At 46.9% G+C, this 14546-nt stretch overlaps 1 protein-coding gene across 1 annotated transcript in view; it reads right to left on the reverse strand.

The window, feature by feature from the left end:
* Positions 1-14546, reverse strand: part of LOC308172481 (fibroblast growth factor 11-like) — a gene marked incomplete at both ends in the record, with an annotated part of 83309 nt that overhangs the window by 41449 nt on the left and 27314 nt on the right. The gene's annotated exons all lie outside the window — the stretch shown is intronic.

The raw sequence follows: 14546 nt of genomic DNA on the forward strand, positions 1-14546 counted from the left end.
TGAATCTCTTCCATTTTGAACTTGGATTTACAATGTGCATAGATTTCCATAAAAATGCCTGGTCGGGGTAAAAACACTGTCCCTCTCCCTGTGTGTGTATTCTCCTCAGTGTCTGGAGCCTGGGATGCCCTTTGAGGAGGGATGTACTAAGTGACATGTTAACGTGAGGAGGGATATACTAAGTGACATGTTAACGTGAGGAGGGATATACTAAGTGACATGTTAACGTGAGGAGGGATATACTAAGTGACATGTTAACGTGAGGAGGGATATACTAAGTGACATGTTAACGTGAGGAGGGATATACTAAGTGACATGTTAACGTGAGGAGGGATATACTAAGTGACATGTTAACGTGAGGAGGGATATACTAAGTGACATGTTAACGTGAGGAGGGATATACTAAGTGACATGTTAACGTGAGCGATATTGACAAAGTGCCCCTCAGCCACACAACACCGCAGGAGACATGCAAATTTAGCCAACGCCTCACAGCGTCACCACGACTATTGCCGTGACAACAAAAACCCTGCAGCGCTTGATGGGCTCACAGATGCCACAAATAATACGCGAGGACCCGTTTAGAAGGCGAGCGGAGTCTACAAACATCAACAGCAACATCAACAAGAACAAGAACAAGAACGGCAACAGACAAGCACCACTCAGTATCCTCTAATAGAGACCTCTCTCCCTAAAAGAGAGTGATGAGGGGAGGGAGGGCGGAGAGATGGAGTGTGTCGTGCCACCCTGTCGCCTCTCTCTATCTCCGGGCCCTGCTTTTATTTGCTCTATCGATCCCTGAATCTCAACTAGCCAGTTTGGCAAATGAACAACGTGTCACTGAAGACCACGGTGGGAGATGACAAATATAAGAGAGCACACAGACACAGCCCCTCTCTCTCTCTCACACACAAACATACCAGGCCACACCATGACTCTACCAGCCCACACTGAATATGTAGTACCCAGGCTACTGCCCTCTCCCCACGGTGACTGTCTGTCTATGACCCTCTGTAACCCTGGTCACTGCGACACCACACATACACACAATCTCTCTCTCTCTCTCTCTCTCTCTCTCTCTCTCTCTCTCTCAATCTCTCTGCTTCTCTTTCTCAAATACCTTTCTCTCATCTGCATCTTTCTCTCTGGCCCACTTGTCTTTCTTATATCCCCCTTTTTCCCCCTCCTCTCTCTTCCTCCCTCTCTCGTACCCTTTTTTATTACTTTCTCTCTCTTACCCATATCTTATTCGCCACTTTTACTTCTCCCTCCACCCTTGTTCCTCTCATCCTCTCATCCTCTCATCCTCTCTGTTTCCTCTCATCCTCTCTCTGTTTCCTCTCATCCTCTCTCTGTTTCCTCTCATCCTCTCTCTGTTTCCTCTCATCCTCTCTCTGTTTCCTCTCATCCTCTCTCTGTTTCCTCTCATCCTCTCTCTGTTTCCTCTCATCCTCTCTCTGTTTCCTCTCATCCTCTCTCTGTTTTCTCTCATCCTCTCTCTGTTTCCTCTCATCCTCTCTCTGTTTCCTCTCATCCTCTCTCTGTTTTTCCTCTCATCCTCTCTCTGTTTTCCTCTCATCCTCTCTCTGTTTTCTTCCAGGCAGCGGGGTGCAGGCTTCAGTCCGTCCCCCCTCCCTTCACATAGAATGGGAGTTTGTCCTCCTTTCTCTCTCAATCAAAGGCGGCTTGCTTATGGTATGGATTACACCACTCCCTGCCAGGATAATAGGTCAGGCTGCTGTTTATCTGTTTCTCTGTGTTTCCTCCCTTCTCTCTCTTCCTCCAGACGCCACTGAGAAGCCTGCTAGATTAATTAAAGTCTTTTGAGTGAGAGATGGAGGGAGGGAGGGGGGGAGAGAAGGGAAAGGAGGGAGGCGAGAGAGTGAGAGAGATAGGGAGCTTTGCCGAATCTATCCCGCAAGTCAATTTGAGGTTTGAGATCATCTACACAATAAATAAAGGAGAAGAGAAGTGGGTTAAAGGGATGAAGGGAGGGAGGGAGGGAGTGAGCTGGGTGAGATTGATTGTAGGCGTGCAGAGGACATTAGTAGACCTATTGTTGTTGTTTCTGCTGCAACCTTGTTTTAGGATTAGAATCCTCCTCTCCTCTGCTTCTCCTCTCCTTTGCTCCTCCTCTGCCCCTCCTCTCCTCTGCTGCTCCTCTCCTCCTCTGCTGCTCCACTGCTCTGCTGCTCCTCTACTCTGCTCCTCCTCTGCTCTGCTGCTCCTCCTCTCCTCTGCCCCTCCTCTCCTCTGCTGTTCCTCTGCTCTGCTGCTCCTCTCCTCTGCTGCTCCTCTCCTCTGCTGCTCCTCTCCTCTGCTGCTCCTCTCCTCTGCTCCTCCTCTCCTCTGCTGCTCCTCTCCTCTGCTGCTCCTCTCCTCTGCTCCTCCTCTACTCTGCTGCTCCTCCTCTCCTCTGCCCCTCTACTCTGCTGCTTCTCTACTCTGCTGCTCCTCTCCTCTGCTCCTCCTCTCCTCCTCTCCTCTGCTCCTCTCCTCTGCTGCTCCTCTACTCTGCTGCTCCTCTCCTCTGCTCCTCCTCTCCTCTGCTGCTCCTCTCCTCTGCTCCTCCTCTCCTCTGCTCCTCCTCTCCTCTGCTCCTCCTCTCCTCTGCTCCTCCTCTACTCTGCTGCTCCTCTCCTCTGCTCCTCCTCTCCTCTGCTCCTCTACTCTGCTCCTCTACTCTGCTGCTCTACTCTGCTCCTCTCCTCTGCTCCTCCTCTCCTCTGCTCCTCTCCTCTGCTCCTCTCCTCTGCTCCTCCTCTCCTCTGCTGCTCCTCTCCTCTGCTCCTCCTCTCCTCTGCTCCTCTCCTCTGCTCCTCTCCTCTGCTACTCCTCTCCTCTGCTCCTCTCCTCTGCTCCTCTCCTCTGCTCCTCTCCTCTGCTCCTCCTCTCCTCTGCTCCTCTCCTCTGCTCCTCTCCTCTGCTCCTCCTCTCCTCTGCTGCTCCTCTCCTCTGCTCCTCCTCTCCTCTGCTCTGCTGCTCCTCTACTCTGCTGCTCCTCTCCTCTGCTGCTCCTCTCCTCTGCTCCTCTACTCTGCTGCTCCTCTCCTCTGCTCCTCCTCTCCTCTGCTACTCCTCTCCTCTGCTCCTCTCCTCTGCTGCTCCTCTCCTCTGCTGCTCCTCTACTCTGCTGCTCCTCTCCTCTGCTCCTCCTCTACTCTGCTGCTCCTCTCCTCTGCTCCTCCTCTACTCTGCTGCTCCTCTCCTCTGCTCCTCCTCTCCTCTGCTACTCCTCTCCTCTGCTCCTCCTCTCCTCTGCTCCTCCTCTACTCTGCTGCTCCTCTCCTCTGCTGCTCCTCTCCTCTGCTGCTCCTCTGCTGCCCCTCTACTCTGCTGCTCCTCTACTCTGCTGTTCTCCTCACAGGAGCTAAAGGGATTAGCTGTCTGTGTTGTGTCCAGCACAGAGATTAACAGGCGGACAGGAAGTGGTCATCCTCCTCTATGTCCTGTTTTTGAGGAATGTAGTAGTTAAAGGGATATTATGCTTTGACGAAGGAGCTTGCTCCAAAAAAAAAAAAAATTGAGGCACCTGAACCACTTTTTTGTTATAAATGGTTAAAGGGATAGTCAACCTAAATGGCACATTTTTCAAGATTTAGTAATTTGGTTGAGCTATCCCTTTAACATTGAGGTGTTTGTGGGGGACAGGACGGGACATGGTCGATCAGTGTTTGGGGCAGCAAAGTGGACTTTTGGATACAGTAAGTCTGGTTAACGATGGTCCAGTAACTGATGCTCCTAAGATGTCAAAGCTCAGTGTATGTTAGTTGGGACTGGCTGTCACTCATCTCTCATCGCCAGTGGCAAAGCTAACGGATGTGAGTTTGGTGACACATCTGGGTTCAACACCCAGGGAGACAGACAGATATAGGGGAGGGGGTGAGGGTGGGGGTGGGGGTGGGGAAGGGGAAGGGAGACAGACAGATATAGGGGAGGGGGTGAGGGTGGGGGTGGGGAAGGGGAAGGGAGACAGACAGATATAGGGGAGGGGGTGAGGGTGGGGGTGGGGGTGGGGAAGGGGAAGGGAGACAGACAGATATAGGGGAGGGGGTGAGGGTGAGGGTGGGGGTGGGGGTGGGGAAGGGGAAGGGAGACAGACAGATATAGGGGAGGGGGTGAGGGTGGGGGTGGGGTGGGGAAGGGGAAGGGAGACAGACAGATATAGGGGAGGGGGTGAGGGTGGGGGTGGGGGTGGGGAAGGGGAAGGGAGACAGACAGATATAGGGGAGGGGGTGAGGGTGAGGGTGGGGGTGAGGGTGGGGAAGGGAGTTCTTAGGAAGTCAGATACATACATACAGGTGTCATCTATCCTCTGGTCCCCTCGCACTCGCTCTTCCTGTATCTTTCCACCTTTCCACGCAATCTCTGTCTGCATCTGTCCTCCTTTTTGTCCTATCTACACCCCCTCTCTCTCACTATGTATATCCACAGCCTCACTCTACCCTCTAAACGTATCTCTAACCTCTCTCTGTCTGTCTATCTGTCTGTCTGTATATCTATCATGCCCTGCCACCCTCTGTGTGTTTCCCACACTCCCCCTGTTCCCTCAGTCCATTTCCCCCCCGGTTCTCTCTTCCTTGATTTCTTTTTCTCTCAATCCCTTGTTCACATAGTCTTTCATCCTCCCCCCTGTGAAACTAATATCTCCCCGTCTTCTCTCATCCATCTCTGTCTTGTTCTACATCCTCTCACACTCAATACCCCCCCTCCCTCTCTCTCTCTCTCTCTCTCTCTCTCTCCCACTCCCTTCATCCGAATGTTAGAAGTACATTGAAATGCTTTCATCTACCACATGCCATTTCCTTGAGTTCTGAGCGTAAAGTTTCCTTGCCTTTTAAGTCGTTCAGACTTTCTCTATCCATCTCGTGTTTCTGTGGAATACAGAGGCGGTATTCTGAAAAGGTATCAGGTCGGATCAATCCCTGAGCTGAGAGAGATTTATGAAGTTTCCCATCAACAGGGGAAATAGTAAATGAAGGGGATACAAGTCAAAGAATAAAGCTCACTGCTCTTTATGGCTTCCTTTGCCCCTCGTCTTCCTCCCCCTTCCTCCCATAAAGACATTTCAAATCCATTGACACCCAAACCCCTTTCAACTCAATCACTCATATTCTCCATCTTTTTGACTTCACAGGAAAGTCAGATCTGAATATCTGTTTTCTTCTGTTTTTTTTTACATCTCTCAATCTTCTATATTCAGTTTTTTTTCAATCCATCTCTCTCTCTCCAATTCATTCTCTCTCGTTCTCTCTCTACCTCATCTCCTCAACCGTTTCTCTCTTCCGTTCTTCTGGCTTTCTCAATATTTTGCAACAGCCGGTTCTCTCTCTCTCTCTACAATTGTAACCTCTCCTCTTCTCATCCCCCCATCCACCACCCCTCCTCCCCCCTCCTCTACCACCCATCCCACTCCCCTCATTTTCCCCCTCTCCACCTTCCCCCATCCCCCCTCCCCTCCCTGTATGTATGTCGTCCAGGTGGGAGGTTTGGCTCACACATTCAGCCATGTTGCTGTGGTCGCCCACAGGCTTGACCAGCTGGACAGAGAGTGAAGCTGTCCCAATACCGGGTTCTCCATCCTCCCATATCACCTCCCATTACATAACACCCTCCACAGAGAGAGAGAGGGGGAGAGTGGGGGAGCACCAGCCGCTCTGACCTCCCGCCAGGGGGGGGGGGACACTGTGATTGAACAGCCATCAGTGGCACACCAGGTGCTCCTTTGGCAGCCTCCTCCCTCCCCTCCTTCTTCACTCTGTTCATACCCTCCTCCCTCCCCTCCTTCTTCACTCTGTTCATACCCTCCTCCCTCCCCTCCTTCTTCACTCTGTTCATACCCTCCTCCCTCCCCTCCTTCTTCACTCTGTTCATACCCTCCCCTCCTTCTTCACTCTGTTCATACCCTCCTCCCTCCCCTCCTTCTTCACTCTGTTCATACCCTCCCCTCCTTCTTCACTCTGTTCATACCCTCCCCTCCTTCTTCACTCTGTTCATACCCTCCCCTCCTTCACTTTCCTCTTCCAGCCTGTCTTCTCTCGTCCATCCCTTATCTCTCTCTCATTAATTCCATCTTTCCCTCCCACCCTCCCTCGTTCTCTCTACCGCTCTTCTTGTTACTCCTCCCAAACATCTCCATTCCCTCCTTGGCTTCCCTTCCACTCTCCCTATCTCCCTCTCTCTCTCTCTCCCTCTCTCTAGGTATAGGGTCATCAGTCCAGACCTCTTAAGTCAAGGCGGGGGGGGGGGCAAGAAGATGGACAGAGCCAGAGGTGAAGGGGGTAGAAGTGTACCTCAGTGTACCTGTACAGTAGCCGTGCCCCCAGGGGTAGTGGTGTGTCCCCGTGGCCGTGTCAAGGGGACCTGCTGTAAGTGGCTGGGACTGAGGCCGCAGGGATCGATACGACAGGACGGCTTTAGTAAAATGAGCAATTAACTGGCAGAGGCGTGCAGCCGCAGTGTGTAATACGCCTGGCCCGGGGCCAAGCCCAGGGGCCTGCAGCCAACAGCAGCCTCTCTACTTAATTGTCAGAGCAAAATAAAAAGAGAGGGAGGGAAGGGAAGGGAGGGGAGGGGAGTGAAGGGAAGGGGAGGGGAGGGGAGGGGAGGGGAGGGAAGGGGAGGGGAGGGGAGGGGAGGGGAGGGAAGGGGAGGGGAGGGAAGGGGAGGGGAGGGGAGGGGAGGGGAGGGGAGGGAAGGGAAGGGAAGGGGAGGGGAGGGGAGGGGAGTGAAGGGAAGGGAAGGGAAAGGGAGGGGAGGGGAGGGGAGGGAAGGGAAGGGAAGGGAAGGGAAGGGAAGGGAAGGGGAGGGGAGGGGAGGGGAGGGGAGGGGAGGGGAGGGGAGGGGAGGGGAGTGAAGGGAAGGGAAGGGGAGGGGAGGGGAGGGGATCGAAGGGAAGGGGAGGGGAGGGGAGGGGAGGGGAGGGAAGGGGAGGGGAGGGAAGGGGAGGGGAGGGGATGGGAGGGGAGGGGAGGGGAAGGGAAGGGGAGGGGAGGGGAGGGGAGGGGAGGGAAGGGGAGGGGAGGGGAGGGGAGTGAAGGGAAGGGAAGGGAAAGGGAGGGGAGGGGAGGGGAGGGGAGGGGAGGGGAGGGAAGGGGAGGGAAGGGAAGGGAAGGGAAGGGAAGGGAAGGGAAGGGAAGGGAAGGGAAGGGAAGGGAAGGGAAGGGAAGGGGAGGGGAGGGGATTGAAGGGGAGAGAAGGGGAGGGGAGGGGAGAAGCGGTAGCTTATCCAGGGATATCCAGTGTCCTTTAACAACTTCAACGGTCAACTGTACTTTGAGAGAATGTGTGTGTGTGTGTATATATATATATATATACTGTATGTGTGTGTGTGTGTGTTATGTGGTGTAGATTTAGTTTTTTTCCTTTTTTTAATGTATTTTGTCATTTTATAACATAAAAAAACAAAAAAACACAATAACAAAGACCAGAAACACAGACACATACATACACACAACTTGCATCAGTATTGGATCGAATATAAAGAAAACAAAACATTCCTCTACCTTGTATATTCTTGAATGTTTGTTTGTATCATATGTTTTGCTCAAGAATGGTGACTGCTCAAGAATGGTGACTGCTAAACGCTGCTAGCGGCTAACGTTTCGTTCTAAAACGAAAGTATTGTAACGTCCCCACTTGGACAGTGGTTGAAATAATGACAGATAGCTTCTCTCATGTAATCTGTGGGTTAAAAAAACGTATAAATCGTATAAAAAAACCGATTCTTATGTGCCGTCACTTTAGCAACGACACAGTATTGTCAAGGGGAAAAGAAGGGGAGACGATTTTTTTATTGACAACGGAATTACATGCTGGAAAAACATGCAGCTAAAATTCAGGGAACATTTGGACAATAAGAGACACACGGGGGAAGTACGGGAAAACAGGGCTCATGTGGGTGTCATCAAAGGTAAGAGTTTGTTTTCTTTAACTCAGCTGATACTCAGCTGTTTACCGAATGCTCCATCTGACTGTGATTTTACTTCTGTAATGTGGTGGGTTGACATAATTCACGCACGGAACTATAGGTTGAGAGTATTGTTCCGTCCGCAGTTGAGTGCGTAGTACCCAAGTTGTTTAGACTGTTCTATTTACTGCTTGAGTGTGTTGTTGACAATCGTTCATGTCCTTCATTAAACATTTAGCTTTGTCATTTTGATACGCCGCCTACGACTACCATCTCTCTGCACTACAGTAAACAGTTAATCAGTAACGTTAGCCGCTGTTGTGCTCATGTAGGCCTACTTCGTATTATAATATTATAGCTGATGCTCTTTGTGTGTGTGTATGTGACTGTCAGTCACAAGTTTATATTCTGTATATTATTTAAAAAAAATTTGGCCATTCTCTAGTTTTGGCTGAAATTAGGTCGTTGTTTTGAGCGCGCGTGCACGCGGAAAAAAAATCCGCCACCAATGTAAAAATTCCTGGAGGAAACACTGTACTATAATATCTAGATACATGGCCCTTCTCTTCCGAATTTACTATTTTTGATAAAGGCTATATGTAATATAAACAGATAATGTGTAAACCAGGGGCCTAATTTATAAAGCTTTGCGTACCTACTAGTGTTGTTCCGATACCATTTTTTGATCCCGATACCGATACCGATACCTGACCGTGCAGTACTTGCCGATACCGAGTACCGATCCGATACCACGGCGTTTGAAAAAACAAAACAAAAAAACATGTTTTTTGAGCCGCATACTCACCTCGATGTAAAATTATTGCTAACACTTAGTCTGGCACTGCTCAAAACCTTTGTAAAACAGGAAAAAATACCAACAGAGAGTGAATACTATAGAACTTTTTTTTATTGTCTACCTGGTATGGTGACAAGAAAATCAACCCCTTATAAAACCTGAAATGTGGCTCTCACAGATGCCAATCAGTGCAATATCCATTTAAGATATAAAACAGTCGTAGTAGTAGTGCAACAGCAAGTGAACATTTACAAACAAAATAACTTTAGTACTTTATTTCTATAGCACTTTTCCTGCAAACGTTGCATATAAATGGTCAGTCAAACGCCCGACAGAACGCCCCCAAAAAATACTTTTCACCCAATCAGTCAATTTCCGCGCAACGAAAGTTCTCGCCAGACCATAACATGTTCCAGACTGCATCGACAACGGAATCAGTTTAAACGTGATTCGTCCTACTGTTTACCTTATTATTTATGATAATGTCATAACATCCAAGTATTGGTATAATAAATAAAATATGATTCCCGATTAAACTACAACATTTGAGAGGTTGTTTTGCAAAAACAGATACCTTGCTTTGTAGTTATTATACTAAATCATTTCTCTTTTAGATTAGATTAGATTCAACCTTATTGTCATTGAGAAGTACTAAGACAAGGAAACGCAGATGCATTTCATGATCGTCACCCCAGACCGAGGGCGATTGATGGTTATTTTGTCTTTCTGTAATTTTCAAATAATCGCACAACAGTTGTCTCCTTCTCACCAAGCTGCTTGCTGATGGTCTTGTAGCCCATTCCAGCCTTGTGCAGGTCTACAATCTTGTCCCTGACGTCCTTATACAACTTTTTGGTTTTGCCCATAATGGAAAGGTTAGAATCTGATTGTGACTTGCGTACGTACATGCGTACGTACATTTCCCCGCAAATTTGGGATTTATAAAAAAGGAACTTGGCGTGAAACTGTGCGCACCTCTAAGCACACTGGGACCCATGCGTACGCATAGAAACTGGAGAAATGAGCAACTGCGACTCCGCTGGCAGAAGGATGAAAGAGGAGAAACGCTTTGAAATGGATACCATTTCCATAAGAAATATTGCCTCTCACGTATTATGAAGGAGTGCACACAAAGGATACGTGCACACTGTACATATCTTATTCGTCCTTGTCCTGTACGCATCACACTATATACCAGTGGAGGCTCCTCCATAGAGGTGGAGGAGGCCTGGCCTCCCCAATAATTTGAGAGAAGAGAGAGAGATTTTAAAAAGCAATAATTATATTTATTTCATTTATTTATTTATTTAACATATTATATTATATTAATATTATTTCCGTTTTGTTCATAAATCTGAATTTTTCCATGGCTAAAACCCAATATTGCAATTGTAAGGCACCTACAGGCCAGAATCCCTATCCGTTTCTATTACTCATACACGCGTGTGGCGGAAAAAGGTACTACACGGAGGCCAGGCCTCCTGTCGTAAAGTTTTGGCCTCCTGTCGGAAAGTGGTTTCTCATAGAAGTCAATGTAATGCAATTTTTTTCATGGCAATATGTGATTGGCCAGATCACTGAAAATGGGTGGGCACAGGAGGCCTTGCCTCATCATGCATTGAGTCCAGGGCTGAAAGATTGACATTTTGTTCGTCCAATCACAATCACATGAAGCCATTTTGAGAATTCGCCAGTCACTTCAGTGCAGGACACGTCTAGAACACCCATGGCTATTATCCCTGAAAATAATAGCTCATTTGGCCAAATAATTTTGCTTAAAATGACCTCGAAGGTCGGCGAGATTCTGGCGAGATTTATACATCGAATAGGTAGACAACATTTAGGATTTATTGAACAGTTTTATTTTTTATATTAATAATTAATAATTGTATGTAGTATGTTGTGGTGAATGTTGTGAGCCTGAGCAGAAGGGACAATAGCTGCTGCAGGCGGACCATGACCCATTGTGCAGGTAACTTATTACATATGTTGAGTTCTATGTTCTATGTCTATGTCATGAGTTCTATGTTTTGGTGCATTTTGTAAGAGTCCACTCGTGGTGTTGCTAGCATTCGTGATCTAGGGCATGGCTAGTCAGTGACGTCATGTTGCATTCCACGTGTAGTACCTTTTTCCGCCACACGCGTGTATGAGTGCTGTTCTGCAGGATAAATATTAGAAATGGATGAAGTATTGTTCTGAATTGTATGTTGTGTGTCTGATTGACATAGTGTTTGAGTGCTTTTGACATGTCATTGATTGTATGTAGTATGTTGTGGTGAATGTTGTGAGCCTGAGCAGAAGGGACAATAGCTGCTGCAGGCGGACCAGAGATTCATGCCAATTGTTTTGTTTATTTGATGACCCATTGTGCAGGCAATAAAAGCTGCTTCATCCACCATCCTGAGAGTGTCCCAATCCCTTCAGTACCGCCAAACACAAATTAATAATTTTTAACAAAGACAGATAAGAAGAACAGGGAACATTCCATCGCGAGTGAAGCGAGCAAGCGGAAAAAATGTTGGCCTCCTCAATTCTGGAAGTCACCAGCCTCCACTGCTATATACATATATCTTTACTGTACATATCATATTGATATTCATGCAAATATATGTACTTTTGACATAAATATTCATTGCATGTAGCGCGAGGTTGACCACCGTCCGCATTGACTTCACAGTAATGTACGTCTTCATAAGGGTAACGTTCCCGTGAAGTCCAATGATTGCAATATCCATACAGTGAAGAACATGAACAGGCCCACTGTAGACAATTGACTATCATCCCCAAGTACACCCCATCCCCATGTATACGGACTACGAAAACTTTAAGCGCACAGATTACTGAACTATCTATTATTACTAGTTGCATCACTAGTGTATCCTGTCTTAGCTGTAATATTGTCACTTTTATCTTGTATTATGCCTATTGCCTTATGTCTTGTGCTGCCATGTCAGGAACCGAAGCCTACGAATTTTACTCTCTTAATGTAACGTAACAATAAACTTGAAACATGCTTGGCTTTTCTACAATGCAGGTTAGATGACGAACTGCATTTCCTTGTGACAACCTTGGTACTTGTCAATGACAATAAGATTGAATCTAATCTAAAAGAAAAAACATGATTTAACATAATAAATACAAAGGGACCCAGTGTTTCCTCTATATGCATTTATTGGTGGCGGGCCACCACGAATGAATTTCCTCCGCCACTAATTGATTCAGTCCACTAAAAAAATTAAAATAAAATCCACCTCTGAACATTTTAGCTGATTAAAATATATCTGATCCTAGATCAGCGCTATAATGGATGTTGACTAAAAGTGCACCTAAATCCACGCCCATCTCTCTCTAACCGCTGATCCAAAATCAGATTAATGACATTAAACATTCAGTTGACGACGTGACACAAGGGCTACTCCTGATTGGTCTAAATGTGAACCATCTAAAAGATACAAAAAGCTGATCTAGCTAGCTAGGTGCACAAATAAGATATCACGTTAAATAACTTCGAAAAATTAAACGAAAACAGCGACAGATGGATGGATTTTTTAAGAAAAAATATGTCCCAGACACTTCAAACATTGCTGAAGCTAGCAGTGGCTATGAGCAAAACACGTCCAATTTGCATGTGCATCTCCGTGACCGTCACCCTGCGTTGTACTCTGAACTCCAGGTAAAATGAGCCTTGCTTTACTAGTTAGTTAACATAGCAAGTGACTGTGAAATTCATCTGAATGCTCATTAGCAACATTATGCACTGTGTGAACGTGCGGATAGCCTGTAGCTATCCTACTGTATACCTGCCCAGCTCACGTCACGAAAGTGTCCTTATCTAGCCAGTCCGGATAACGGACAGCTCTCAAATGGATTGAAATGAATGGATACGGATAAATAATCGTCATAATCGTATGTTATAAATAAATAGTAATATAATTGCGATTCCTCACATGGCGCGCGAATATCCTATCAAGGATATCAAGGACCCCAATTGAAATAAGCCAGTGGCTTTCTTGGGTTTTTATCCTGTTAGTTGACCTTGTATGTACCGTATTTTCCGCACTATAAGGCGCACTTAAAAGTTAAAAAATAAAAATAAAACGACAGTGCGCCTTATAATCCGGAGCGCCTTATATATGGATCAAAATGTAAAAATTACATGACCAATAAAAACAATTTAATAATAATAAAATGTTTCAGTACGACTGGTAAACTACAAAGCCGCACCGCTTGCAGCATTACGGTAATCAGTAAACACCGGTGCTTACTCACAGTCCCACACCACTTGTGTGTATAAAGACCACAAAATGGCTCCTGTCAAGAGACACGCTTACGACGCAGAGTTCAAGCTCAAGGCTGTCAGTCACGCAGTAGAAAATGGGAATAGAGCAGCAGCGAGAGAATTCAACATTAATGAATCAATGGTACGGAAGTGGAGGAAGCAAGAAGATGACCTGCGCCAAGTAAAGAAGACTAAACAAAGTTTCCGAGGGAACAAAGCGAGATGGCCACAGTTAGAGGACCAACTCGAACAGTGGGTTGTTGAACAGAGAGCAGCAAGTAGAAGCGTCTCTACAGTCACAGTTCGAATGAAGGCAACAGCGCTAGCACGGGACATGAACATCGAGGAATTTCGAGGCGGTCCTTCTTGGTGCTTTCGTTTTATGAAAAGACGTAAACTCTCCATCCGCGCAAGAACTACCGTCTCGCAGCAACTGCCAAACGATTATCAAGAAAAGCTGGTCACTTTCCGCGCATACTGCGAAAAGAAGATCACTGAAAAGAAGATCCTGCCAGAGCACATCACCAACATGGACGAGGTTGATATGGACCTGTGTTGTTTTGTTTGCATTGCATTTAGAAATGCTATTACTGTAACGCCAAATCAAATTCCTATATGTGTATGCTTAATGTGTATGCATAAATGGCAATAAACGTTATCTCATCTCATCTCATCTCTCATCAGGTTCCACTCACCTTTGATATTCCTGTGAACCGCACTGTGGAGAAAACGGGAACCAGTACGGTGTCTATACGCACCACAGGGAATGAGAAGTCATCCTTCACTGTAGTTCTCGCCTGCCAGGCTAATGGCCAGAAACTTCCACCGATGGTTATTTTCAAGAGGAAGACCTTGCCAAAAGAAAACTTTCCAGCCGGCGTCGTCATCAAAGTTAACCCGAAGGGATGGATGGATGAGGAAAAGATGAGTGAGTGGCTGAGAGAAATTTACGTCAAGAGACCGGGTGGCTTTTTCCACACAGCTCCGTCCCTATTGATCTACGACTCCATGCGCGCCCATATCACCGATGCTATAAAAAAACAAGTGAAGCAAACTAATTCGGAGCTTGCCGTCATTCCGGGTGGATTAACTAAAGAACTCCAGCCGCTAGATATTGGTGTAAACAGGGCGTTCAAAGCTAGACTGCGAGCTGCGTGGGAGCAGTGGATGACAGAAGGTAACGATTAATTGAGTATCAAGGACCCCAATTGAAATAAGCCAGTGGCTTTCTTGGGTTTTTATCCTGTTAGTTGACCTTGTATGTAATATGTATTTTCATGTACCTACTTCTGCAAATCTTCTAATAAAGTATTCAATCAATCAATCAATCAATCCTCACATAATTTGTCTCGCGCTATAGTTCAGCCTGCATGGGTAAAGTGACTGTCAAATCAGCTTTGTCAGTCAGTCACTAGGTAACGTATGCTAGCCTACTCACCATGGCTGCATCGGCCCCTTGTCCATTGTATCCTCCAAATAAAAAAGTTAAATGTGTCTGATGTGTGGAACTACTTTGGCTTCACAAGTCAAGAACGCCAGGATGAAGAGCCAACATGCCG

Source organism: Nansenia antarctica (assembly GCF_963989245.1).
Source record: "Nansenia antarctica genome assembly, chromosome: 17".
Lineage (NCBI taxonomy): Eukaryota > Metazoa > Chordata > Actinopteri > Argentiniformes > Microstomatidae > Nansenia > Nansenia antarctica.